Genomic DNA, 27,717 nt, shown 5'->3' on the forward strand with positions numbered 1-27,717 from the left:
AACCTCTTTTCTTGACACCCTGCTTGTATTGGTTTTCTTTGTTGTAAGCCAAAACATTAATATATTCTGATATTTTTTTTATTTTTATTCAACAAGAGTATTGCACTCGCTGTTAACTTTTGCTGATTTTAACGAAAAGTTATGCAGTCAATATATGTCATGTATGACTTTTGAACACCGGTATACTTCTGTTGCCTTTATTTCTTTTTTCATGTAGACATGTATATAGTAAATACTTTATTTTGTTGGACAAAATCTCTTTTTTATTAACACTCTAAATGATTCTTTATTGCACATATTGCTGGTTAACAATTAAACTTGGTGTACAGATTTGAGTGGGACAAAATCTCAATTATAGCTTAATGAAATTTAATATTAAATATATTGTAACTTATTAAAAAAAAAAAAATTCTTAAGAGAAAGACAACTTGGCTTACCAGACATGACGTCATTCTTGCAAAATCTTTGCCTGATTAATTAAATGTTAACAACCTTTTTTGCTCATATGTATGTATGAAGTATTAGGTCAATTCAGGCTACCGAATTTAAAGATAATATATTACAACTACTATAAAAAAAAAACAAAAAAAAACCAATATATTTCATTTAAAAACTCAGACAAATTATTTAGCAACTTTTTCTTGGGAAAATAAAATTCATGTTATTTTTTTATGTAATGTTTTTCTTATTATGTTAAATATTTTTTTCATTTCATTTTTCTAGCACAAATTTAGTCCATACATTCTTCAAACTGATTATACATAGAATGAATAACACTATGTATTTGTGTTTCATTATTTTGATAAAGTTTACATTTCATCTGAAAAGAAACAATCATTGATAAAAATGTAATAATTAAACCGAACAATACTGACCGTTACTGTTTTAAAATATCTGGCTCATAGATGACCACGGCTATTTTTTTAAATTGACGTAACTACAATCCCGTCCCATTTTCCTGGAATGTGACTTACTGAAAAGACTTATCAACGGGTTAGTAAATTGTATTTCTTAACAACGTATGGATTACATAGATATGCAAATAAAAATTGGAATCAAAAGAAAAAAAAACTCATATCTTCAAGTAGGTATTAAGTCTTAAGTGAAAATTATGTTATCAAGTAAACAAAACATATTCATAAATAGATCTGCTTATATCATGCTGTGTTAACATGTGAAGCAAGTTTGTTATTTAATAGTAATTACTTACACTGAAGACAACGGATATGGTATGGTATTGTAAACCAAATATATGTTTCACAGAATAAATGTTTAAACTATAGCTGTAATATCAGTGTTAAGCTAATAATTATACCATATCACAATGACGAGATGCATTAGTAATGAGCAACGACAAATGAATATAACCAAAATAGACTAAATAGTTACATTAATATTTTACAAAAACAAATAAAAGAACACTATAACACGTAATTAAGATGATTAACAACGTCAGTAACTTGAATCTATACTTCAAGACCATCGAGTATTTTTTATAACATACGTTATAGTATATACACGTATAGGCTTTCTAATAGATCGGTATTTTGTTATTTTACTCTTCATAGAATCTTTAATAGTTAAGATGTTCGCTGCGTAATAAAAAGTCTTAAATAAACTCATGGAAAAACAAATTGCAACACCAAATTGAAATTCAAATTAAAAAAAAACACTCTTTATTTTTTTGTGATATATTTTTTTTGAAATAGAACTAGTTAAACATAATTAAAATATCACCTAAGTTTAATCAATAAATATCGACTCGATAAGTTCTTATCTGCACATGCAACTATTGTACTCGTAAACAATAAAACAGATGTTTTATCCTCATTGTTTTCAACACTTTGAATAACTAAGTTTATATAGTTATGCAATTGACACCTTGTAATTGGTCATCCACAACTCATAACTGCAGCAAGATGGCAGTTAATCAGCACGAGAGAGGCAGGTATGTTTCTGTGACAATTGCACGTATTGTTGGTCATCACTATTCCACTATAAGTCGTTTTGAGAATAAAAATCAGGCAACAAATGATGTTAAAGACCTTTCGAGATCAAGAAGACCCCCTATAATGTCTGCTAGGGAAAATCAAGCATAATGAGGGAAACCCATTGCAAACAATACAATCCTTAAAAGAGAGTGCTGACCATACAGGAGCCTTTAAACAAGAACTGTTCGAGATCGGCTCATCGCTACTGGTTATCGTGCGATAAGACCATTTCGGGGAACTTTGCCTACGAACAGACACACAGTTTCCCGTGTCCAATATCGTGCAGAGCTCGCCAAAGTTGGAAATAAGCATCGTGGAGAAAGATCCATTATTTCCAATAAAATTCAAATAAACATCTTCCTTGGCCCGATCGTAGCCCAAATTTGAACCATATCGAGCATATATGGGACACCATTGGGCGTAAAGTACACGAAAGAATACCCAGTCCAAACACGTCATGAAATGAACAATACCCTTCGTCAGCCTTCGGTTGCTGCTACCTTAGGAACAAATTAGTCGACTTATGGCAGGAATCAGAAGTCGTTAAGATGCGGTTATCCGTTTAAATTGAGGCTGCGCACAAAGTACGTACTGATTCTTTGGCGTATAACGATTAACCATGATGTGAACAATCATCTAAAGATTAATTTTTAAATGTCTGACATACCAAAGTTCGACTACAGCAAAAGTTGTAAAACGCATTTTTTGTACAAAAACCACTTCATTTTGTTATAAAAAGTTCGATAAAAGATTTGTTTTCATACATTTTTTGTTCGTGGTAATCCCAATGTTAGCATCAACTACGTTTCGATATTATTTTACAAATATTTTATCATATTCCATTTAAACTAAGAGGCTGATTTTTTAAGTTTTAAAAAATCAAGGTTTGCAATACTTTTTCCATGTGTATAGATATCAGGATTAAAATTTGGAACACTAAAACGCGTTTTGTCTTCAAAAGATCACCAATGACACTCGAATCAATAAGTAAAATATACTAAATAAAGTACGAAAGTCATTCTCTATAATGCAGCTTTTATAAAATAAAATATTGGTTTTATTTAGCACAACCAATTCTATGATAATTTCAAACTTACAGTAATAGAGAATATAGTGCAAAGGCATAGTCTCGAAACTATATTCTGAATTCTAAATCAAAGTGTTAATTATTTTTTTGGTGGGGTTCTACAATAAGTCGTCACTTTAGAGTGTTATTCGCTGTTCATAAATCAACATTCTAATTCATACCCTAAAATCAATTTTCGTCCTAGCACGATACTAATAAACAAAAGTGAAAAACTGTTCTCTCAGTTGCGTCACTGTTTCTGACGGTAATATAGACAAATGGGTTTAATTTAATGGAGAGTTTAACTAATATTGTTTTAATCAAAGAAAACGGTTTTAAAACATTGAGTATAGTATAGTTTTATATATCAGTTGTGTATTTAACATTTCTGCTCGAAATAAGACATTAACTATAATCATTTAGAAAGTATTTTCAGTAGATGTTTCCGTATTCTTGTATTAAATCACTCCGGGTTTTAGTAGGAATCTCGTTAGTTTTTCTTAATTTTTATATTTTGCATTTTGTGTACTGTTGCTTGTCTTTTTATAGTTTTTCGTTTTTTGCCATTATCTGACCAGTTTTTTTTACTAATGAAATAGAAGATCGCTTTGGTATCGTTCGTCTCTGTTTTATAACTGTTCGCCCTTCATCATTTTAATTTAAATTCGCATTTCTGATATTGCTGGAATAGTCAGGGCAAATATACATTGTACATAATAACATTAACGGTACCAATTTTCCTGCACCAGATGCGCATTTCGACAATACATGTCTCTTCAGTGATGCTCGTGGCGAAATATTTGAATTCAAAAGCTTATACAAAAGATGAAGAGCTATAATCCAAAAGGTCAAAAAAGTAAAGCCAAATCCGTGAAAAGAATCAGAGCTTTGCATGAGGGAGATACATTCCTTAATTTATAATAATTTCTTAAATTTGGTAACAGCAAATTTTAATAACACAAATAAAAACGTATTTATCATGCCAGTACCGAAGTACTGGTTCGGTACTGGCTACTGGGCTGGTGATACCCTCGGGGACTAACAGTCCACCAGCAGATGCATCGACCCAGTAGTAGTAATAACATTAACGGTACCAATTTTCCTGCACCAGATGCGCATTTCGACAATACATGTCTCTTCAGTGATGCTCGTGGCCAAAATATTTGAAATCCAAAGCTTATACAAAAGATGAAGAGCTATAATCCAAAAGGTCCCAAACGTAAAGCCAAATCCGTGAAAAGAATCAGAGCTTTGCATGAGGGAGATCCATTCCTTAATTTATAATAATTTCTAAAATAAAAAAAGTGCAGCAGTATTATATAGTCGCTCTTATAGTTAAATACACGTGGATAAATTCACTTTACTATTCGTGACTATTCATATTAACAAACGTCACTTGAAATAAGCAATATAAAAGTATCAATATCATGCTATTCAGATCTATGTATGAACACATTAACAATGCAGTTATCTATTTATACGTTTTATTACACTTGTGTAATGTTAAGTTGCAGTTTCATAACAAAATGACATCCTTCACGCATCCCTTCTTACTTTCTATTTTTGACTCATAAAAAAAATTATATGATCGTCTTAATTTTGATATTGACGTATTTCTGTGGCATGCTTTTTATTCGGAATATTTCTTTCTTAAATAGAACATGAAACGACTCAAACGAGGGTAATCCCAACTCGTCAGTCAAAGAAATGCAAAGACAAAACCATGTCCAAAGAAATTAAACAGAATTTAAAGTCAATAAAACAACAAATGTTTAGCAACTCTGTCTAACAAGAATGTGGGACTCGGGTTACATAACCACTAACAGTTGCAGCTCTACTACCGTCATTTATTAGTGATATTTAAAACAAATTGACGTGGATTTGACAATAGACCAAAACATGATCATTCATGAGTAGCCATCACTCAATTCTTGAGTTCATAATACTTTTGCGAAAGATGAAGTAGTGACATATATACAACTGCATGAATATGCTTCTTATGACAATAGCATGTGTTTCGCATTTTTTTTTTTATATATATTTGAATTATAATGTTTTGAAACTGATATTTTTCTGTTTTTGAGTCCTTTGTTTACAATTTCAACTTAAACTTGTTAAATGTTGCATCACTTCACTCCAAATCATTCCTTCGTCTGATGCAAAAGTATAAATCAGATAAAGAGTATATTAACTGCCTCCAGCTTGTATTTTCTAAAAGCATTATATTTGCTATTTAATAAACAAACTAGATGAGCAATTCGGAATCTTTTTCCAAACATTGCTTCCATGCAAATACTATTAATAATACAGACTATAGAAGATATGTTCTCGCCGCTTGAAGGCCCATTGGTCGCCTTCGGTTGTCATCTGCACTTTGGTCGGGTTTTTGCCTCTTTGTCATATTCCACATTTCCAATCTCAATTTTATACAGTAAAATAACAGCTACATGTTTACAAACAATGATAGAAGAATAAATACTGCTAACTGTATGCACGTACCGATCATACAAACTGACTCAAAACGGCTTAAAAGTATATGGGAGAGGGCGAAACTTGCCAAAGGAACTTTCAAAATCAAAGTCAAAAATAAACTCGTCATGAAGAGAAAAGACAAACAACAATAAAAAGTGCAAAGTATAAAAGGTTAAAAAAAATCTACTATTATTGTATTGTAAAGTAGATATATAACTGTAGAAAAAGGCAAACAGTACAGAGAGGTTTAGTCTGACAAACACATTAGTCATGTATATATTAAAATATTCGATATTTTTCGATTTTCGGCGTTCCTGATGTAGATAAATACATACAAGATTTTCGATCAACCGAAATTTATAAGACATAGGTGAAAGGAAGAAAACGGCGTTCAAACTCATAAGTCGAAAATAAACTAACAACGCCATGGCTACAAAAACAAAAGTCAAACAACAGTACACTTAACACAACATTGATGATTAAAGATTGAGCAACATGAACCCCACCAAAAGCTTGGTGTGAACGCGCGTGCTCCGGAAGTGTAAACTGATCCTTCTTCTCATGTGACACCTGTCATATTACTCACATAAAGTACGTTAATAAGTTATATCGAGTGATAAGAATCTTGTAATAGCTGATTGGTAATGATAAAGTGTAATTTTCTTTTTTGTAAAATTAAAACACCTCGTTTTATTAAATATAGCTTCTGGTATCACTAAGCTTTTTAGTTCAAATCAGTAATATAAAAACAAGCTTACAGTTTTGTATTTCGTTAAACCTAGCACCGAGAAATAAGACTTTGACATATCTTACAACATTGAATATCAATTCATTGTCGTGTTCCGATTCCAAGCATGAAGCCATTTATGTATACTAGCTTAATAACACCTGTGTTTCGATATACTATTATTTAGAACTGCTTCAAACGAAATATGAATCAAATGTAAAAATACAAAATGGAGATGTTGTTGTTTGCTCTAAGGTCGGGTTAACGTTGTTGTCGCTTTAACACATTCCCCATTTCCTTTCTCAATTTTATTCATTTTGTGATTTGGTATGATCAGCAATATTATCTCATATAAGTTTTTGGTGCTATTAAGTGCAGAATAATATTAAACTAGTGGTGTCGGAATAACCTTAGTAAACCCACATTGTATCTCAAGTGAAGTAGGATTGATATGTTTGCTGTGATATTTAAATTGTCATGGATATACCTACACTTTTCGTAGTTCTTGGTATTACTAAAATGCACTTAAAAATGCAATATAAAACATATCTCTGCCATGACATTCAGACACATCTATGACCGGAATTGACAAGAACGTTATTTACTAATGTCTTTCCTTATACTCTTGTAAGTATTTGATTGAAGTTTCATTGCTGATGACATTCTTCACGCTCCAATTTAACACTTAACTTGCTATTTTTCTCAAATGAAATTTTACATTATCGATTTCGTTTTCTATATTAACGAATTTGTATTACAAAATTTCTCTTCGGAACACTTTTCTCATTTCTTAAATTGAATATAAAATGACACAACACTACTAACCAATATCGTCAGTCAAATAAGTGCAGATGATAAAACAATGTTAAAAAACATACATGAAACGACAATGCAAACAAGTCAATTAAACTTAAAATATTTACCAGCATGTTGACTAGTAAGGGGAAGCGGAGGCGAAAAAAGTACACCCCCTTTACAACTGCTGATGTCTTAATCAGTAATTAGTTGCTTTTTAACAGCAAATAAGCCTGGATATGATTATGCCTGCATCAATATGAAAATAAGAAATATAATTTAAAAGCAGAATCAATCAATGTGTTTTCATTCATAATAATCATGTGAAGATTAACTAGTGTATAACCTAATCATAGGTTTCAAATATAAAACAAAATGTACACCAGACGCGCGAGTACGATCTCCAAAAGACTCATCAAAATAAAGAAAGTAGAAAAGGCATGCTAAGCATAAAGTTGAGGAACTTTGAAGAACCAAAGTTCAGAGGTTATTTGCGGTAGTTAATCCATTCATGTCGTAGAAAAATATTATACGAAATTGCAAACATTTCAATATACCAGGTTACAAATTAAGTACGCCCGACGCCAAATCACTTTTCGAATCAAAACAGATGGAAGGCCAAATTCAATTGAATTCGAAAAATAAATGTTTTTATATTTATGATCTACGTTCTCGGGTATTTTGCTGAAAACTGTGTATTATTCGAACTCATCTAAGGAGTACTAAGCCTCCACTCTTTGTGTTTTGATTACAGAAAAACATAAAGTTACACTCTTTGTACTTTAAGACAAAATATTGGTTAAGTCAATGCAGAAACAAACTTGAAGTTCATGATATCAGCATTAGACGAACAATACATAGAATAACTTTGATTAGTGAGTGGTGATAGTCCTGTAAAGCACGCAATGAACTGAATCCTTGTATCTACTTCCTACAGCCTATAGAATGTAAACATTCTAAATGAACCAACACTTTCACCTGATGTGGTTAACACTTCATCAGTGTATATATATCACAAATAAAAATACTTGTTTCATTAGTTTTTTTAAAACATTAACTTGGATAAGAAGGGTATTTATCAAATCTAACTTAGAATGTAGTAATAGAAATGATATTATTTATATTATGCACTTCCTCATATATTTTTGTTGGGATGATTTGAACTCGTTATTTTAGGGCAAAATTCCCTTTTTCACCTAGATTGGGGTTCGTGTCGTTTATTCTTTGGTTTTCTATGTTGTGTCATGTGTACTATTGTTTGTCTGGTTTTTTTTTTGGTTTTTTTAGCCATAGCGTTGTCAGTTTATTTTAGATTTATGAGTTTGACTGTCCCTTTGGTATCTTTCGTCCCTCTTTTTTAACAAAGAAATAATAAAAAAAAGTACGCAAATAGCACTTTTAAAAAACGTAAGGATAAGAAAATTCAGAAATCATTAAACATAAAGCCAACAAGATAAGAATAAGACGACTAATGCACCAGTTACACTATATGACTTATCACCTCTTGGTGAATGTTCACAGTATCTGAATGCAAGTACGAATACTGAATCTGCATTCTGAAATAGATTTTGTATCTATTTACACTCTAGTGTATGTATCATCTTCATATAACCTATTTTTTACAAACGTTGATTGTGATTAAAGTGGAAAGTAAGATACATATTTTTTGTCTGTATTTTTTGTTGTAATTTTATCATGTTTTTTTATTTGCATAAATTGGGTCAATTCAGAATAAACTATTTAATCAGGTGTTCTAATTAGTACAAGTTCATTGAATATAGGTTGCTGTGAATCTAAATTCAGTAATGTATTTTCTCTAAAGTAAAATAAAAAAAATTATGTGATTCGAGTATAATTGATATGTAATCTTTTTTCATCATTACTCTGTTTGTTTTTCTATGATGAAATTTTTGTTTCACTCAAATGTAAATAAAATAGGTTGATATTTTAGATAGTAAAGTTGCCTTGCGTTCAGTTTATGTCACGATGCAAAAGGAAGCATTGATGAACGTCCAATACCAGTTTATATTGAAAGCAAATAATTCTATGAACATGATTTTAAAGGAGTTTGCTGCATTTATGTTTAACCTCACCTGTTTAAAGCATTTCCCTGCCTGGTAACTTTCCGTTATCCCCTGGGGTACCTAGTGGTAATGAAATTAATCAATGTTTCTGTGACTGAAGGTAACGATTTAGTCCTCATTCAAGAAACTACAGTTTGGGAGGTACAAATACATTGCCATTTTAACTGAATTGAGTAATTAAATCCGATCACTTATTTAGGACAGTACTACCCTCTCTGTCCATTAAAAAATCAAGCAACACGGTTTTGTTGTCAGTAAATTGCTGCTACTATGCAAAACGTAGGCCTCCTTTCTATTTTTACAAGTGGCAGACCTTCAATAAAGGCAACAGTGGTATACCGCTGTTCAAAACTCATAAATCCATGGACAAAAAACAAAATCGGGGTAACAAACCAAAACCGAGGGAAATGCATTAAATCTAAGAGGGGAACAACGACACAACACCGAAACGCAATACACACAGAAACAGACCAAGCATCAGACAAAACACCACGAGAATAACAAATATAACATGAAATCCAAATACATGAATTAGGGATAGACAAGTACCGTGCCACGTCTTATCTCAATATCTCAAAAATAAGAGAAAACACAAACGACTCAACGTTAAAATGCAACACACACAGAAACGAACAATAATATAGCAGTGTCCATCTTCCTGACTAGGTACAGGACACTTTTAAAGGGGAACCTGTTTTTTTGGCATGCCAAACCTGGCACTTTAATGGCAAAGTTAAATATAAAATTGAAATGACAACATAATATTACAGGACTACAATACAAATAAATAGGAGAACATATTAGACAAAGAAAAACATGATTAATAGATAACAAAAAGCATCAGATTTAAAATTCAATACGCCTAAAACGCGCCCAATCAAATCAGTCGACCCACTTTGCATAGATTACTTTTTAATTGGCATCTGAACACGCAGGATATGTTTTGAACTGGACCTTGAATAAAAAGTAACAATTTAGACTTTCTCGGTGCAATTAACTTTTGTTTTTAATTAACTGGAAAATTTCTATATTTCGCAAGATATCTTAAGAACATACATTGACTTGTATATACTTTAAAGGAGGTGTTTTCTAAAAAAAAATTATTCTTAATAGTTTGTTATCCTATTTAATAATGCTTTCTAGGTATCTTTTGCCTCTCTTTGAAATATTTACAAGAATATTTCGCTGATATTTAGAGCTTGGTTGAAAATATGTAACTGTTGTAGGATAATTTTTTTTAAAGATTTTGTCGGGAGAATTTCTGAAAAGGTATTAAACTGAGTCATAGGCACTTGGAGATATGACAATTATTCTTAGCCTTCTCCCTTATTTCCAAAGTCCGTTATTGTTTTGCTTTCTGTTAAATTCCATGGTTTTCGCGTTTATGTATACTATGAACATTCATATGATATAAATAACGTGTATTTGCTATCAACTATCAATTCCAAGTTTCTTCTCCACGGCGATCACTGCTATATTATATAAAGAAGGTGTTTTCTATTTTTTTTTTATTCTTAATAGTTTGTAATCCTATTTAATAACGCTTTCTATGTATGTTTTGCCTCTCTTTGAAATATTTACAAGAATATTTCGCTGATATTTAGAGCTTGGTTGAAAATATGTAAACTGTTGTAGGATGATTTTTTTTTAAAGATTTTGTCGGGAGAATTTCGGAAAAGGTATTAAACTGAGTCATAGGTACTTGGAGATATGACAATTATTATTAGCCTTCTCCCTTATTTCCAAAGTCCGTTATTGTTTTGCTTTCTGTTAAATTCCATGGTTTTCGCGTTTCTGTATACTATGAACATGCATATGATATAAATAACGTGTATTTGCTATCAACTATCAATTCCAAGTTTCTTCTCCACGGCGATCACTGCTATATTATAAAGAGAGTCTTTTTATATTATAGGATTACAATCATAGTATACATGTAGATTAACGCGAAAATAATTGTCCTGTCCCCGAGTAATTATGAAAATTATGACTGCTGTGTATGAATTTCGTTGTTGTTGATATCAGGAACGCCTTTATCTATCATGTTAAGGGTTCACGAAAATGCATGTACCGATGGTTTATAGCTGTAATGTTGAAACATCATACAGATATATATATACATCAGTCAGTTATTTTCACGATATCTGAACCCCGAGTAAAATTGTGAATCAAGTGCGACATTTGTGTAACTAGCTGAGCTAGAACTACAAATCATGCAATATCATCTTCGGTTTTTTGCTAGCCCATCGTTGGTCAGAATTATGTTTTCCTTTTATTCAACTCTGATATTTGTGGTGTCTGGAAACAAAAATAGAAAAATATCGAGTGTTAAAACTATTGCTGTCATTTTGGCGTTCATCCCATTACAACACTTCAAATGTTCGCTGCATAACAACATGTCTTATAGGCATACTCTAATGCATCTATTGTACTTTAAATACAAATCACATCATTACTAGCCTGCAAAAAATAAGGAATAATGTGTTTAAATGTAATGTCTTACTATCAAATTGCAAATTTTGAGTTATCGTGTTAACCAATTATCAATCATTGTTGTATCTCAAGCAAGATGTCGGAGTATAGTGTTATTCATTGCTAATCCATCATCTGTTTGATGTATTCCCTTACAAAACACTGTAGGGTATGCAAGTACAAAACTGTTCTATCATTTACAACTCTATATTTGACTTTTCTAATATAGAAAAATGTATTTTATTCTATACTCAACTTATATTAATTTGATTCAACTAAGCGCTGAGGTTTTAATATAGTCCCTGACAGCAGTTTGTTCACTTATAATACACTAATGAATGTTCAAAACTGTTTTCGGCGGTACTATAGAAAATAGATTTAATTTGACTTGTACATAATCTAATATTATTTTCATCTAGGTTTAGTGTTCACTGAGGTATACACTTACTCTTGTTAGTTTAATTGTCAGTTGCGAAATCAATTAACAATGATATAACACTGCATAATAAAAGTCTGACATTATTTACAAATGTTTTGAAATTCAGTAATACGTACCGTGAAAAAGTGCTTTGAATAAAATAACCAATTCTCTGAAACTGACATCAATTTAGTCTTAGATGAGTGATTTTTTTATAAGTTGGTTAATGGATTTGAACTAATTGTCAGCTAACTGCATGTACTACCAGATATGTACTTAGTGTATAGTTGTTTTTGGGGATGTATACAAGTACCCGACCACTTTCACTTGTATTTTTTTTATCTATCTGATGACTTAAGCCTTTTTCAACTGACTTTCATAGTTTGTTCTTATGTTGTACTGTTATACCACTGTCCCATGTAAGGTGGGTTTGGGATCCCGCTAACATGTTTAACCCCATCATATTCTATATGTATGTGGCTATCCTAAGTCAGGAGCCTGTAATTCAGTAGTTGTTGTTTGTTTATGTGTTACATATTTGTTCTTTTTTCATTTTTTTGACATAAATTAAGCCATTAGTTTTCTCGGTGGAATTATTTTAAATTGTCATTGCATAGCCTTTTATAGCTGACTATGCGGTATGGACTTTGCTCATTGTTGAAGGCCGTCCGATGACCTATAGTTGTTAATTTCTGTGTCATTTTGGTGTCTTGTGGAGAGTTGTCTCATTGGTAATCATCTTCTTTTTTTATATCATTAAGATGTTTGGATTTTTTATGCCGCCAAATGTGTAGATGACTGTTTCTCAATGCTCTTCAACTTTTTTACTTGTTCGGCTTTATAACTATTTTGATCTGAGCATCACTGATGAGTCGTATGTAGACGAAACGCTCGTCTGGCGTATTCAATTATAATCCTTGTACCATTGATAAGTATTCTTACAGATAATTAAACTTTGTCGACTTATTCATTACGCGGTCATTATATTTAACTCATCTTTCCCCATCGAACTTGAAATAAAGAATACCACGGGGATAGTTGAGGCAATCTTGTATCCTGACTTACATCTAGACATTCGCACTGAGTAAACAAATCTTTACAACAAAATAGATGATTTAAGTTTTCCAATTGCGAACAGCCTTTTTCTATATAACAACAATCCAGTAGAACCTGCACACGGAGTGTATATCTCCCATTTAAAACGATATTCCCGAGCTTGCATTTATTATCATACCTTCACTGTAAGAGGAGTACTGCTTACAATCAAGCTTCAGCAATAAAATTGGCTACATTATCAAATGATTCAATAAATTAATTAGTTTTGCAACTTTCAAAAAATGTAAGGGATGCATCTTCCATTTAAACTGAAATTCCATCAGAAGTCAAAACTTGTATTGTCTTTCAGATACAAATAATTTTCATAGAATATGTCCTTCCATGTAAATCTAAATGAAATATGGAGAATTATGACAAAGTTGTTAAAGTAAGGTACCCAGTTTGTCTGGGCGGGATTTTTCATATTCAGGTTCCACACGTTTTAATCAACTGTTGGATTTTGTGAGTGGGACAAGTTCTTAAAACTTTGCTTAGTCTCCTTGATTTCCTGTACTTTAACTCCATTTGTTAAACGTTTTGGGGGATTTATCGTCAGTTCTAGGATATGCATTTGCACAATTCTGCAAACTTTTGTTCTTATGTAATAATCATTATGTTAAAATGCAACAGACACAAAGCTTTATCCTTCTTTGTCATTTGACATAGAAAAAAATGATTGGCGTATTCAACTCATGTCTACATTTTCCTTTGTAAAACCTTCAGATAAATGAGATGTTTTAAATTAGACGAAACGGCGAGTTCCAAAAATCTAATGTCAAAACATTGCACACTGTATTTGTAATTAAGGGGTTTGTTCTTAACATTGTTTTCGTATCAGTTAATCAGTTAAGTCTGTATGACTTCGTTCAAAGAGATAGTTTGATTCATGTGCGCAGGAATATTTAATGCTGACAGACAAAATGTAACTACATAAACGTCTGAGCAGTTGGAAAAAAACTCATCATAGATACCAGGATTGAAATTTTGTATTTACGCCAGACGTCTACAAAAGACTCATCAGTGACGCTCGATTCAAGAAAAGTTTAAAGGTCAAATAAAGCATGACGTTGAGCATTAGGGACCAAAATCTCCTATAAGTTTTGCCAAAAACAGCTAAGGTATCTCTGCCTGTGGTAGAAAGCCACAGCATTTCAAAAATTTAAAGTTTTGTAAACATTTTCTTCTATGATTCTGACCATATCAATGATAATTCATGTCAACACAGAAGTGCTGACGACTGGGCTGGTGATACTTTCGGGAAATAAAAACTTCACCAGCAGTGGCATCGACAAAGTGGTTGTTAATAAACTCATCATAGAAACCATGATTGAAATTTTGTATTTACGCGCGTTTCGTCTACAAAAGACTCATCAGTGACGCCCGAATAACAAAATAAACCCCAAACAATCAACAGCAATAAAGTAATGTGACAGCAAACATTCAGTGAAACTGCAGTCGAGACAAACATTGGATTTTTTTCTATATTTTTTTAAACTGAATTTTTTTTAAATACTCTCAGATAAAAACTTTTAATGTTTGCATATCCAATTTTATTTTATGTTATCGCTAATGGATGAGATTCATTTACGGTGGAATAAACGATAACCACTCAATAACAGGTTCCTGACTTGGGTCAAATATTTTGCATTTGTACATGTTGACTATCCTTTCTAGAAGGCGTATAAGAGTGAAAATAAAAATTGTTTTCTTGTCACAGGAATATATTACCTTAGTCGTTTTTTAGTACAACTTTTTGGAATTTTGAGTCATCAATGCTGTGCAACTTTGTACTGGTTTGGCTTAATAAACTATTTTGATCTTAGATTCACTGATGAGTCTTATGTAGACGAAACGCGCGTCTGGCGTATAAAATTATAATCCTGGTACCTTTGTTAACTGTGATCATAAAGAAAAATGGAAAAAGAAAAGGGACTCCTTGGTATCTTTTGTTAATAAATATGATCGGAAATTGGATCGAATCTGGTTTCCTCTTTACCTTTATATCGAAATAAAAAAAAATGACAATATTTCCTGTTTCAATAGCAATCAATAAAACTGCATTCGGAATTAATGTTGTAATTCTGGAAACATCCGCTTATGAATGATTAATTTTTAAGAGAAATCTGAACAAATCCGACATAACAACAATTACTACATGTCATTTTTCTCATACAGGATAGTCCATACACAGTGGACATATTAATAGAATATTAAGTGTGACAGTATTTTATAGTCACGTCAGCAATTTTCAAATAACTCAAACGGTATAGCATAATATGATGTTTATTTGAATTATTAATTGTTAATTTTATTTATCCAGAGATCTAAGTTTGATTTTATATAAAACACCATAGCATTAAATGTTTACATTTCATTTCCACTTTTTCACTAAAATAAATAAGCAGCGGGAAGTTTTGCTATATCAAATTTAGTCTCTTGAGAATGCAATGCTGAATCGGAAATTACGGTAATAAGGCTGAACTAAAATGCTAAGATGTTTTGTTAGATACTGACAACCCTTAAATAATTAAATGCCTACAACAAATACTTTAACATGTGTTATCAAGTAATCACGATGAAAATATATTAATCTGGAACGGGTATCGGTTCTATAAAGTGAAATCCTCTTAATTTTGATGATAATGCAGGTTTTAAATATTATTTTTAGTAAATACAATCCACTCTCTCAACCAATGCTACAATCAGTTTAAATTTCTTTTAAATTGTTCCTTTTAAAATTGTTATACGATGATGACTGATGTACCCATATTTTGACTATTTTATTTAGTGTGGTTGTTTATTTAACGCATCTATATAAATATAACGGAATTTGATGAGACTGTCATTAAAGTTAGAGGGTTAGCGCTATAGAACCAGGTTTAATCCACCATTTTCTACATTTGAAAATTCCTGTACCAAGTCAGGAATATGACAGTTCTTGTCCATTCGTTTTTGATGCGTTTTGTTATTTGATTTTGCCATTTGATTATGGATTTTCCGAATTGATTTTCCTCTAAGTTCAGTATTTTTGTGATTTGACTTTTGAAATAAGTACAATAAGATCAACAAACAATTTTTTTTTCTTCACAAAATTATAACGGTAATATAGAAATAAGTATATATCACACATTTCATCAACAATCCAGGCTAAATTACATGGAGATAGGCACCTGTAAGTCAATTTACTGCCTTCAAAAGCAAACCACCTATTGTATAGTGGGCTATAAATACCTTCCACATGGCAAAATGTGAAACAATTCAAACAACAAAACTAACGGGATGATTTATAACAAAACAGTTATTATAAACAAATACGACAGAAATGAGCAAACGATGACTACTGAATTACATGCTTGTTACAACGGTCAGAAATATTAAGAACGTGTCCAGTTTAAGAATGCTTAACTCATCAGATGGACAAAATAAAACAATACTTCTTGACAAATGCGAATTATCATTTCACTATTTCTCTTTTTCTAAATGATTGGACGAAAAAATAATATTTTTTTAATTTTATTTATTCATATCTGGTAGCGCCCCTTTAGAAACCGAACGCACGATTTATCAATACTTAATGTTGCATACTATAGTTGCATTTTTCTCGAAATGCAATTTCAAATAATGTGTGTTTATTACAACAGTGCTTGGCAATGGAACCATTAACTTTTCTATAAGCGTTTAGTAAGTGGGTAAATCCTGTAATTAGAAATTGGTTTATTTTGATGCACAATTATAATGAACTGGAAAAATAATTTATTTAAGGCTGGTTTTTGAAAGATAATCAAACACCGACGCCCTTGTACTTTCGTTACGTACACTTGGGTTTTGTTGTAATTAGATGTAATCAGGTTCTGATGCATTGTTTAATAATTTATGTTCAAAGCTTTTTGATTCAAGTTTGTTATGAGCATGTTATTAACTATGTAGACTTTTATTGGGTCTGCTTATTTTGAATGTGCACGTTCTCGTTGTTGATGAAGAATACTTTAAAATTAAATGACTAAGAAGGCAATTTTTATTGATTATTTCAGCATTTTTGTTCTATTTTAGGAAAGATGTCAAAATAAAATAGTCACAGTTTAATAGAAACAACATTCTCGTAGACTAAAACACAAAGTATATGTCTATTTTTGCTTGAAATGTACAAACCACTTAACGGTTTTACAAGTTTAATCTGGATTTAAAACTCAATTGCTAAATTAAATTCTACATTTATTGTACCAATTATCTGATCTCGTGTCAGATACTTCATTTTAGGGACGTTTCCTTTTACAGATAAAAATGAAAATGTCTCCAAACGCAAAGTAACTAGTAATGATTGCGATTGGAAACAAAATACATCGTTACAAGTTTTGATAGTGATTGGAAATGTTATCACAACTCGTATAAGGTTTTAACATTAGATTAATTTCCGATTACTCGTTTGTCATTATCTTTCGTTATTTTCATCTATGAAGTTATCGGTTTATATTCGACAAATGAGCTATGAGTGTCGCTTTGGTATCTTCAACTTCTTTTTTCCTTGAAATACTTACGACGTCGTGATATTGTAACGTCAAGAAATAGTCCAATTGACGTGATTATGCTAAACAACTTCAAATAGCTGCAAATAACCTGACAAATGTTTCAATATATTGAGGCACATCGTGCTGTACAATAAATCTCAACTCTCCGTGGGAAATAAATACATTTTAGCTGCCTCTAGTGGATGCCTCGTATCTCACTCAAGAAGTGACAGGAGTTTACTTTTATTACGATTTGATAATTAAATTTGCACACATGGTATCTTAAAGAGTTGTTCTGTCAAATAATTCGGTTAATCATAGTTTTACATACCATATCGATATTTATGAATCCCCAAAACACCAGATTATAAAAATTGTATTCTTATAGTATGACTGTGTTTACTAATACTTGTTGTATCTTTTAGTTATATATTTCATTGTTAATTTGACTTTCTTCTTATGGCTGATCTTTCGGGGACCGTATCAACTAGGAGAAAGGAAATAATGTTAATAATAAAATAGAACCTCATATTATCTGCAACGTACGTGACATAAAACAGTACGTTGCAGACGTCACATCATTTCTGTACAATACGAATACGAAACCATCATTAAACCATGCATCGCTCAGTGGACATGTAACATAAAATGATTACGCATAGTCATGAAAAAGAAACAATAACTTTAGCAGTTGTTTTCGTATTGTGAAACACTAATAAGAATTTAAAGCCACAGTGTTGCATAATCACCATGTTCATATAAAAGAGAAATAAATATATATTATGTTTCTATATTTTTGAAATAATTACATAGCATTGATACATAATCTAAAATAACGATGTGTTTCGTTTATTGGACATTCCATGTAAAAAATTATTTCATCGTTAATTGAATTATTTTCAAAGAACAATTAACAAATGCTTTCACCAATCTTTCCATACCGACTCTACTCAATAGCTAACGTATGTCACGAGAAATACATGAATCGATTGGTTTTTGTTTGGGCTGCTCACACCATTTTGTCAACATAACGGAACTATCACCAAAAAACTGTCATACAAGTGGGTATTTATCTAGTTATAAAACCAGGTTTAACCCAACATTTTCTTCTGAACTAAGTAAGCAATATAGGCCATTTTTGAATTTGCCTTGGAGTTTTTGTTATACATCTTTCTAAGGATGGAGTTTATCTATTTTTGGTAAAATTTGTTCTTTCCGTATAAGGATAATTGTGAATATGTTAAGAGTCAACAAACAAATGTGTGGTGTTGTTTTGTTAGCATAAAGTAAAATCAAATTAAGATAACTATGAATATACGATAATATGAAAGATGCTTATGCATATATATGCACGTTTATAAATATTAAGTCGAACAACAATTCTTATGAAAAGTTTTCCAACGGAAATCAAGGATGTGATTGAATGTTGTCCGACGGGTACAGTGGCGACAAATAACAATTAGTTCTTCTCTGTTTCTGTCTTTGAAAAGGGTTTTACCAATGCTTTACAAGTGTTATATATTGTTACTAATGACAAAATGGAGGTCAAGTTCTGTGTTGGCAACTTTCACCTTTTGTAGTACAGGAGTTATGGTATTTACTTGCTTTATCAATGACGTGACTAAAAATTGTAATAAAACCCCAGTTTGATTTCTTTTTTGACAGCTTCGTTTTATAATTGAATTGGACAGGAGTAATGTTAATTTCATACTTGATAGAATCTAAACAAAAAGCATTATCCTGTAACAACGACTATGAATACATAAAATTTAGTGACTACGTTCATTGCAGATATACCATTGAGATGGCATGTACTAAAAGGTTGAGTGGAGTGGAGTGGAGTAATGGAGTGGAGTGTTGGAGTGGAGTTATGGAGTGAAATTTACTTAATATATCCAAAAATCAATATCAATTTAAAAATCATTTATAATTCTTTTTTTCTTTTAAATTGCAGCACACAATGATTTTATAATATTTCATTTGACATATTTGATTATTCATCAGAAATGGACAATTCCAATGTTTTGGGTAGCATTTTATGACAGCTTAGATGATTTTAACCAATTCATAAGATATTTTTCTATGAAATTCAAAAAAAAATTAATCCTAGAATATGTTTCAACCTTCAACTGCATTCATGTTCATTATACCAATATAATTCAAAGACGTGATTCAACTAAGCAGCCATTCCATCTTACTTTCATAGCTGGAATAATAAGAAAATGATTCGGCTGTGGACAATCATTTTCAAATAAACATAGAAATGTTCCAAATGATCTTGTGTTAAAAAGATATGATCATAGAAATTTATTTAAGTCCAAGATCTATAATCTTGAAACAATCTGTTCCTCTACCAAAAACATCTTTTCATTTAAATGGTGACTGTGTAAGAAAAAGAGATCCTTCGTTTGAATTCTAAAACTTTAATCCACAATGAAATAAAACAAAGTTTATCAGATGAGCATTTGCTTTTACTAGAATCGCTCGGAATTCAACATTAAATGATTAGGACAATAGATAAAGTCTTCATTTTACAATAAAATTTGTTGAAAATGTTTTCATTATATACTTATATTTGTCTTGTTTTCATAATATGCAGAACATATAATGTGTGTTTTGTACTGATTCAACATCTGTTGATTTTGTCAAATTAATCAAAAACAACAACATTTCTCGTATATTAAAGTTATTTGGTTTCTGAGGTTATAGTTATGACAGTTTTATGGGTTCTATTGGCAGGCGATTGTGGATAGATATATTTTCCTTATCTATATTTTTAATTGAAAGAAACAAACTATTTTAAATATTACAGTCATTAGATTAACATGTATGATAAAATTGATAACAAAATTATTTTTTTTTATCATAAGCACTATGTGTATTTTTATAAACATTTTGTGAGCTCATCCAAGATTAATTTTAACTGCATAGATTACTGGGCCTTTGTTTTCCCCCTTTTTATTAGAAATACACTACAATTCAGGACAGTAAAATAAATTACATGATAAACAACATTATCCCCCTCCATCTCAGCTGTCATATAAATGCTACCAAAAACGTGTTCCAACTTTGATGAATATATACCAAAAACGTGTTCCAACTTTGATGAATATATAATAAAAAAAAAATGATATGTTAAGTATATTCACTCCAACACTCCACCACTCCACTCCAATACTCCACTCCACTCCACCTTTTAGCACATGCCCATTGAGATTTACGTACAGTATACAACACATACAGTCGTTAAACGAACTTCATATTTTGATTTGTTTACAAATTAACAGTTCCAACAAACATATGGTTTCAATTTTCTAATTGTGAGATTTCCATTTTTTGTATGTAACAACACCCAGTAACATCTGCAAAAGTTGTATATGTCTGCGTTTCCTATCAACAATAAACGTCGTTTTGGTTCATATTTAACAGTCGGTGCCACTAGTTTACAAGCGTAACTTGTGAAATGTGTTATTTAGTTTTCACATTGATGATATATTATGATAGTGCTTTAACAAAACTACGACAGTTTCTATTCAATCATTAGGGATGGCTTTGTAGCACATGTCACCTTCGAAGTAATTCTAAAGGAACTCATTTGAATTCATACTTAATCAAACTTATAGATCAGCCATTGATTTAGTAATTAAAACATGTGAATGAATTTGCCAATATTGTATAAATCGTGATGTTAGCTTTGTGATCATACAATTAGCCTGTAGGAATTTTACTGACAGTATGGCATTTTAATTTACTATTAGAACATTTTCAATTGTTTACTGAATAAATGAAGGGATATAGAACTCTTTTTTGATGATTTGTTAGTGGAAAGTTTTGAACAAACCAGGTATGTTAGACAGTTTTTACTATAACACAGTTAAGAATGAAAACATAACAAATGGTAGATAATTAGGTACTAGTACCATATTCTCAATGTGTACAAGGGATTATGTCTACTAAAAAGTATGACCTTCTGTAATTAATGTATATACACTTGATACTATGATCAACACAGATTAAATGTCAACATATTAGAACATAAAATATGTTAGATATGTAGACTAAGTGACCAATTGTTTAATTTAGGAATCTTTCCATCAGGAATATATAAAACTAGATTCCGATTTTGCTAATATGTAAGTGGAGGTTTAATTAATTATTGTTTCATGTACCATTCTACCTGGTCCAAGACCATTATTAATGACCCTACTTTTCGTTGTTCTACTTTTCGTTGTTCTACTTTTCTTTGTTCTACTTTTCGTTGTTCTACTTTTCTTTGTTCACGAATATAGTTCCCTTTAATTAAGGTGAATTCTTTCTTTATTTTTTTTCTTTGACTTTCTCATTGATTTTTTAGTTTTTATGGGTTGGAAATGAAAGAAGAGAGGTGAAATAAACTTTTTGATGTTGTATTTTAACTGATTCTGATATGGAATAGTGATTAGGCGAAATGCAAAAAGGTGATATTTACAATTTTCGGAACATCTCTTGACTTGTCAATAGGGGTAGGGATGTGTATTGGCTAAATTTGTAAAAGTGATTTCTTCAATCTTTCTGAATTTTTGATATACTTTTGGACAGATAATATACATTACACACACACAAGATTGGACAAAAGTGCATGGTGCAAATTTTTTAATGTGACAAAAAGTTATAAAGAACTATTAGAGGAATTAATTGTGGTCTGTTGCCACCGGCATATCGATACAACATCGATTCAAAGTGCATTTTATTGGTATTGTATGGATATGCGAGGTAGAATGGTACATGACAAAAATGTCGTGTACTATATAGTTGTAGCTGCATGTATACAGCAAACAGGATAAAGTTCCGTAAGAAGGAGATTTCTTTGTTCACATTATTTCCTCTTACCAAAATCAGATATGGAAAAATGATTACATATGAAAAAGTATAGAAAAAAACAGTATATTACATGCATAGATAATTTATGGGCAATGAAGCGTCTATGCTGACAGATGTTTCGGTAATAAAATATAAGATAGCTTGTTAACACTTGAAAGGTGAGTAATTGATGGAATATGATGAAAATGTAAACTATCACCGAAATATAAACAATCTCTAAACTTTGTTATTGTTTTGTAAAGGGGAGATTTAAGCGAATTATATGCTTGTTATTATTTCTTTTCTTTCATCTTTTAACCCTTTTTAAGCTGTGTTAAAAACTATAACTGTTTATTATGATAAACAACTGACTTAAAAGTTGTATAGATTTAATAAGCTATAACACCAGGTTTTGTTTTTCATTCGTTTATTGATCATGTTTTATATTGTCACTTTTTATATACTTCCCCTCTTTAAATTTACCTTCTTATACTTTTTAGTGACAAAACGTATGATCACGCATTTTAGTTCATTTATATATTTTTGAGTTTAGTACCACGTCCATTTTCATTGAATTAGTTCATATTTTATTTAGGTGCCAGCTGAAGCACCATCCGGGTGCGGGATTTTCTCGCTGTGTTGAAAACCCATACAGTGGCCTTCGGTTGTTGTCTGCTTTTTGGTCGGGTTGTTGTATTGATCATATTTTTTTTAGGGGCCAGTTGAAGCACTCCTCCGGTTGCTGGATTTTCTCGCTGTGTTAAAAACCCATAAAGTGGCCTTCGGTTGTTATCTGTTTTTTGGTCGGGTTGTTGTATTTTGACAGATTCCCAAATTCCATTCTTAATTTTATTTCTATTTCAAGATGATAACTTGTATAACAAAGTAGGTATAAATGTGGGGAAATCATATATATCTTGATTAGTTCTGAACTATTATGTTATATTCAATACCACAGTCGTCTGCAAGAATGAAAACGCATATTCTAAAGGAACTAGTTATTTATTTTAGAATATCTTTAAGATCCGGTATCATTTTGATGTTAAATTGATCGGTTCAAGGAATCAACCATTATGTTTCTATGAATATTAAAATGTTTTTTCAGTTCGACATTTTTTAAATAAAACTTTTAATATGGTTATGTTGATACTATAGTTATATCAGATAATCAGATACTATATTGATAACAGATACTTTAGTGATATCAATTGTTTGGTATGACATGAATAACTCTGTCAAGACATTATTCTTCGAATATTAAGAATGCACATTAGAAACATTCGATTTAAATAAAAGCAACAGAAGTATACTGGTAAAAACAGAACATTAAAAGTTGACAGTTTTAAACTCAGAGTCTTGCAGAATATAGAAGATCCTATAGTTGTTTTTTCTCAGTTTAAATGAAACTAATAGTTATCATAAATAGGTACCAGAGTTATAATTTAGTACGCAAGACGCGCGTTTCGTCTACATAAGACTCATCAGTGACGCTCGCATCAAAATATTTATAGAGCCAAACAAATACAAAGTTGAAGAGCATTGAGGATCCAAAAGTCCAAAAAGTTGTGCCAAATACGGCTATAGTTATCTATGCCTGGGATAAGAAAATCCTGAGTTTTTCGTAAATTTCAAAGTTTTGTAAACAGGAAGTTTATAAAAATGACCACATTATTGATATTCATGTCAACTCCAAAATGTTGACTACTGGGCTGGTGATACCCTCGGGGACGAAACGTCCACCAGCAGTGGCATCGACCCAGTGGTGTAAATAGTTATCAAACGTACCAGGATTATAATTGAGTACGCCAGACGCGCGTTTCGTCTACATAAGACTCATCAGTGACGCGCATATCAAAATATTTATAGAGCCAAACAAATAAAAGTTGAAGAGCATTGAGGATCCAAAAGTCCAAAAGTATCAAAACAGTACAATATACTAAATGTTATGTCCATAAACATACAGTTCGAAACTCAAATGTTTTAAATTTTAAATTTATGTTACATGAATGGGCTCTTTATCTTGCGTATATTAAGTAGCAGATTCGTCAATGCTTCATATCTATAATACTAAAATTACACCACTCCAGGCCCTTTTATTTTCCACGTATTTAATATTGCCAATAGTTAAGAAGTTCCGGGTCGAGTCCGATACCGATACCAATAGTTTATTCACCTGTTACCTATTACCTTATCAGTACGTTCCGCATCTGCCAGGCGCACCACCAAACGGTGTATTCAGGATTAATATGCTATACACACTTCAATGTGTTAGAGGGCATGACGTAAAACAGCGAATCAAAGAATTCAACTAACTAATATAGGACAATGCTGTTGATTAAAAAATACTCCATTCCAGGACCTTTTGTTTTCCAAATAATTAATATTACCAATAATTGATAAGTTCCAGTTCGACGGTTTAAAACAGAAAGATGTGAAAGCAGAGAAAAAACTGTGTATCTTATAATCGGCATGACTTTATCAGATGACAATACTAATACTAAAATAAGGCTCGCGCATAGTTATATACTTTAATTCAGTCACAGACCCGTAATATCACGGGTGTGTTCTAGTTTTAATATATGTTGATGTTTGTTATTCGATGATAATGTATGCAAACATAAATGGCTTTTTGATGTTAGCCACATTTCGCATTTTTATTTCCTCTGCTTGTTTCAAAAACTTTTATTAACCAAATTGAAAAAACAAACACCTTTAACATTATCCCATCATAAATTGCTGATCACGGTTTAGTACGTTTTCGTTAAAATCAAAAATACAGATGCACGGATTAGTCTAGCGATAAAATGAACTGTTATAATATATGGCTCTGCTTAAATGAGCTATTATGTCCGCGCTAAAATGTCTCACAACGGCTTGAAATATATTTCGCTAAAATGTCTGGCGCTTCGAAATTATTGGTTTGTTTTTACGCCACGTGTTCTCGACTTGTTTTCTTCCTTGTAAAAACATAATATTTATTAACATTATTTACCAGCGACTATTTATTACTAACAGACATTCGTTAGTCATGAACATTTCAGTATAACTTGCGATCAATTTTAGTCGTAAGAATGTCAAATGTTTTAAACGCGCGCGCGCTGTATTCTGTTTCAAGGATGTTGTTTTATAATTTACTCAGTCAAAAGACTGCATGACGAGTTTACAAACTCCTTATTTTTCTGGTTTGATGAATAATTTATCAGTTTAGAATTTAAAAATGTAATCGCTATAGCATTTGATGTGTAATTTGATCGGAAATTAGATGGAAATTGTTTCTGTGTTTTCTACTTGGATATATATTGTAACTTGTCTTATTTCAGCGGAAGTTAGTCAAATTAGAAAGAGGAATTGATATATATGTCAGACAAAGAGGTTGAGACAATTTCCTTTGTTTTGTTTTCTCACATGGTCGAAGATCTGTAAGATACAGGAATTAATAGTGATACTCTGTATTCATATTATAGAAACATTTTGGAGTAAGGACACATACTTCAAAAAAATTCAAAAAGTTGTTCGGCGCTTAATGTTGTCTTTTAAGGCACTTTTTTTTATATAAAAAAATGAAAACTTAATTGATTTTGTAAAGTCTGCATCGAATGACGCCTCGAACTAAATTGGATGCTAATGTTGTATTCAGAATACATTTATACAGCTTAACTTCATCATACTTTAGGTTTTGGGCTATTTCAGGTTTTAAAAATTTAATTATAGTGTCAGAAATAATCCATCAATATTGTCAGAATCTTAGATTTCACACGTGAAGCTATTATACTCGAGATTATACTGTGAATTTCAGTAAATATTTAACGACTTTGGAAAATAACCCTGGTGAGAAAATTTAGGAGAAATTATACCTACCTCTTGGAGTGACTAATTTTGTGTCATTGGTGGTTATCCCATATCTTTGTTTACCCCATATCCTTGTTTTTCTATCACATGTGAACTATATGTCTATTAAATTTTCACCTCTTGTGTTTAGACTTACGCAATGTTTACCATGATAATTATATCTTACAAGGTCGATATACATACAGCACTCATCGTATCCATTTGGTATATAAAAAAAAATGAAAAGGAAAAAGTAGTTCAAATATCGTGGGTTTTTTTTCATTTTGTATATAAGAACAAAAAGAAAGCAAGTAAGGGAATGAACTCTAAAGGTTTTCGTGTCTTCTTCTACGCTAGCATAGCTGCAATTCGAATCCGGACTCATTAAAAAAATATTGATTTTAATTAGAAAATATAATATGCGGGATCATTGATTGCCATTGAGGCATTTTTCCACCAGTGACCAAATGAAGATGAAGTAAAAAAAAATATCCGTTATCGATCGAGCTCCTATAATAAGCAAAGTCAATACCGCATAATCAGCCAATCAAGACAAATGACAAAACATGGAACAAGAGAACAAGACTCTTGAATCGTAACAAATGGCTCTGTTGAGGTCAAGATGTCGGTTTACCAATTCGTGATGGTGACAACACAACTTGTGTGGTGTCACATTGTCAGGTTTTTTCTCCTCATAACCCTCCTAGAGTAGATTATTCATAATATGCACAACAGCAGTAAGCTGTTCTTATTTTAATTAATTACTTATCATTTAAATTATGATCTGGAAGTCAGCTTGCAAATGAGATAAATGTACTTTTAGCAGGATTTATCAATAGGTGTTCTAAGAAAGATTTAAATCAGTGACCAATTAGAGAAATACCAATTCACATATCTATCATTCTTTAATTCAAACCACAACGTTTATATCATACATATTTGATTTCCGTTATTTGATTCATCATCATGGTTTTGCAGCTATACAAAGACATTGCAAGATGTTGATAACAATCTGATATGCAACATACGGGCATTTTGAAGCAAATTATTGTTTATCAGTTATTAAAAAACAACCCACAAAAGGACACGTCTACTACATACAGTGTTTAGTGTACAAAAGTCATGTTCTTCTAGCTAACAACCTTATAAGGGGGGTCAACTAAATTGCATACGTATCAAATAAAAATCAAATTAAGTTTAATCATAGAACTTACTACGAGGCTTTTGATAAGCTTGTGGAATTTCAATTCACAAACCTGTAGTAGCATTTCGGTAAACAAATGTAAAAACAAAATAAAAAACAAAAAATATCCTCGAGACATTTGACCTTAGAAATGTTAACTTCTTTTTAAGCCATTTGTTTGTTTTTTTTTATAATGAATTTTCTTTATTGTAACAAATAAGCCATTTGTTAGTGAGAGAAGC

The 27,717-nt window shown here is 31.3% G+C and overlaps 1 protein-coding gene across 2 annotated transcripts in view; it reads left to right on the forward strand.

The window, feature by feature from the left end:
* Positions 1 to 27,717, forward strand: part of LOC134692087 (prostaglandin E2 receptor EP4 subtype-like) — a 61,621-nt gene that overhangs the window by 8,743 nt on the left and 25,161 nt on the right. The window contains exon 1 of one of the 2 annotated variants that reach the window (XM_063552478.1): positions 21,127 to 21,469. The exons of the other annotated variant lie outside the window; for it this stretch is intronic. The gene's annotated coding sequence lies outside the window, so the exon portion shown is untranslated. Of the gene's footprint in view, positions 1 to 21,126; positions 21,470 to 27,717 lie in introns of those variants that run through there. 2 annotated transcript variants of the gene reach the window in all.

The sequence above is a fragment of the Mytilus trossulus genome, chromosome 1 (assembly GCF_036588685.1).
Source record: "Mytilus trossulus isolate FHL-02 chromosome 1, PNRI_Mtr1.1.1.hap1, whole genome shotgun sequence".
Classification (NCBI taxonomy): Eukaryota; Metazoa; Mollusca; class Bivalvia; order Mytilida; family Mytilidae; genus Mytilus; species Mytilus trossulus.